Source organism: Pinus tabuliformis, chromosome 8 (assembly GCF_031772625.1).
Source record: "Pinus tabuliformis cultivar Carrire ecotype Pingquan chromosome 8, CPIR1, whole genome shotgun sequence".
Lineage (NCBI taxonomy): Eukaryota > Viridiplantae > Streptophyta > Pinopsida > Pinales > Pinaceae > Pinus > Pinus tabuliformis.
In genome coordinates this window covers 1,222,915,056-1,222,917,958 of record NC_142294.1, presented here as the reverse complement: position 1 = coordinate 1,222,917,958, position 2,903 = coordinate 1,222,915,056, and positions in this window count along the sequence as shown.

Sequence of the window (2,903 nt, the reverse complement as noted above, 5' to 3'; positions counted from 1 at the left end):
TTGTGTTATTTGTGCGGAAAATAATGATACAAAAAAATGTCCCTCAATACCGTGTATTAAAGTTGTTTATCAAGAAGAATGAATACCAAATCAGGTAAACCCTCTCTATTTTATTGTTAAAAGACCTTAGTAGAATCCACAGCCAAATACAGCTCAAGGTTTTAATCCCCAACCATTTGCACAATCTTTGCAAAGTAATTGGACTACCCCAATGCCTTGGCAATCTTGGCCACAACCTTGGTCACAAGGATGGAAAAATCGTTATGGAAAATTCCCTCAATATCCTCAATAGCCTCAATATCCACAATTTCAGCAATCATATCCTACTTTTCCTCCAAAATATTATCCTCGACCTATTCAACAAACTCAACCTCACAATTTGAATCCACAACTTTCATTACCATTTCCCCAAATACCAAATAAATTGCATGCCCAACCACTTCCAAATCCAAATAATAATAAAAGTTCACAACCAGTTTACTATATGGAAGGGAAAAATTTTCAAACCTACATGATAACTCCACTAGATCTAAATAACGTCCAACTTAGATCTAGAAGAATATTAGAAAATAAGTCTCTAATGCCAGGGGAGGGGAGGGGGGGGAGGGGGGGGGGGGGGTGGGTGGTGGAACGCCAGGGGAGCCGGGGTAGGCACATGAGCCTAACTGTCGGGAGAAGGGAGGGTGAAAGCAAAACCCGCCAGAGCGCAAACAAAGAAGACCAGAAACCCTGAACAATGAAAGTGTAAAAATGGTGCAGTGAAAGTGTAAATGAAGGCTAAGGCAGGTAAACAGAGGGGAGAGGAGGCACGGCGAACAAGAAAACCTATTAGGGGTAGCTGCAGGCTAGGTGTCGGCATTTTCAGTACCTCGTACCCATGATAACCATAACGATCAACCCATTGTAGTTCTGTTGCAGAGGGTTGCCATCGCCAGAACCCGTTTCTCCAGAATTGCATTTATCGTAGTTTCATTTACATATTTTCATTTGTTTTGTTGATTTCAAATCATCTACATGCTTTCTAAAATAGGATTGTGTACATAAATATCCTTCCTTTCATAAGTAATTATGTTTGTTTAGATCATATTCTTTCTACTTTTGTTTTTATTATTTCAATTAAGATTGTTAATTGCAGTGTGTAGATCTTAATATAGATTGCTTTATAAATTTTGTTTTTGAATAGAATTAATTCCTTTTAGAATAGAAGTAATTGTCTTTCTAGAACATTAGTTTAGATAACTCTGTTTTTATCATTTTACATAGTAACTAACAGTAGTCAGTTAAAGAGGATCATTATAGCTTGTCTTACTTTCCTTTTCAAGAGTTGATTGTATTGTAAATATTTATTTTTCATTAAAAGCATAGGAACAAAGAAAATCCTTAAGAAAAACATCCACAATCATTATATGAATAAACACAAAAGGGATTCTAGCATATATAGTGCTCGATAATTTATGTAAGCAATTTAAGAACATTGAATTGACTAAACATTTTGGCATCGTTTTCGGGGAAGTGTAAATAGAAGCCTTGATTTATTTATAAAAAAAATCATGATAAGCATAGGGAAATAGACTCTATGGGTAGATTTGTAGGTAGAGGAAAGAGCTTAATTCCAACAACATCACTTACTCCACCATGACCTCATAGTGTCACATCACCCATACAAACTCGAATTCCATCCATAGCAGGTCTACATAGACTTCCCAAGGTATTAAGATCTGAAATCCAACCTAAAGTTTCACCAACTTCATCAACATAAGTTGTAATCGAAGAAGATCCCATATCCCCAACAACAGGAATAATTTTCCTATCTTCAACTGGAGAACAACTTCTAGATCAAGAGTTGGAAGTTCCTACTAAAGAAGAGGAAGACTAGACCTACTTCAAACCATAGATAGAAAAACTAGAGGAACTAGAGGAAATTGAAAACCCAATCATAGAACAAGAAGCAAAACCCTATATTAGTTCTGAAGAATCTACAATGATTAGAGAAGGGGAATGAGAGATACATAATTTAAATGGTGAACAACCTAGCATTGGAGGAGGAAGAGGAGGTGGAAGACAAGGAAGAGGATGTGGAAGAGATGGAGGAAGAGGAAGAGAAGAGAATATAAATCCAGAACCTTTTGGATTCCAAATCCTCGATGAAGATACAACTGTAACAATGAAAAATATATTACCCTCTATGATTCCAAACCTTCATAGGTTAAGGAGAAAAGACCCTCAGACATTTCTCTTTGAATTTTAAGTCTTGTGTATATTATATGATTATCTACATGATGCTCAAAAGTTGAAATTATTCCCTGCAACCCTTAAGGATACAACATCAAAATGGTTTATGGGTTTAGGAATAAACCCAATAAGAACATGGGAACAAATGAAAATTTCATTCTTAGAGAAATATAAGGATTATTGTATGCCCCATAACATTAAATATGAAGTCTTTAAAATGATACAAAAAGAAGATGAAAATCTTGAAGATTTCGTTGAAAGATTTGCTTACAATGTAAAAAGGGAAAAAATGAATAATCTAGATGAGGAAACTTTGAAATCTCTCTTATTAAAATAAATTAGAGATGAATGGATTGATCTTCTCAATCTAATGGGTAAGGGAGACATTTCTCAGTTATCACTAGGAGAAATTTGTGAGTTGTGCATACACATTTCAAGAGGCAAAGCAAGAACTGGGAAAAATCCAAGAGATCCTCTTCTATCAAGGATTAATAAATCTATAGTTGGGACAGTAAGTAGAGAAGAATTAGGAAATTTGCTTGATAACTTTAAAACATATATTTTAGGGAGTCTTAGTGAACAAATTAACACCCTTAAAATACAAAAGAAGCAAAAAGCTGAAAATGTTGCATTGTCCATTTTCTGTCCTAAGTGCAAAAAGAAACATGCCT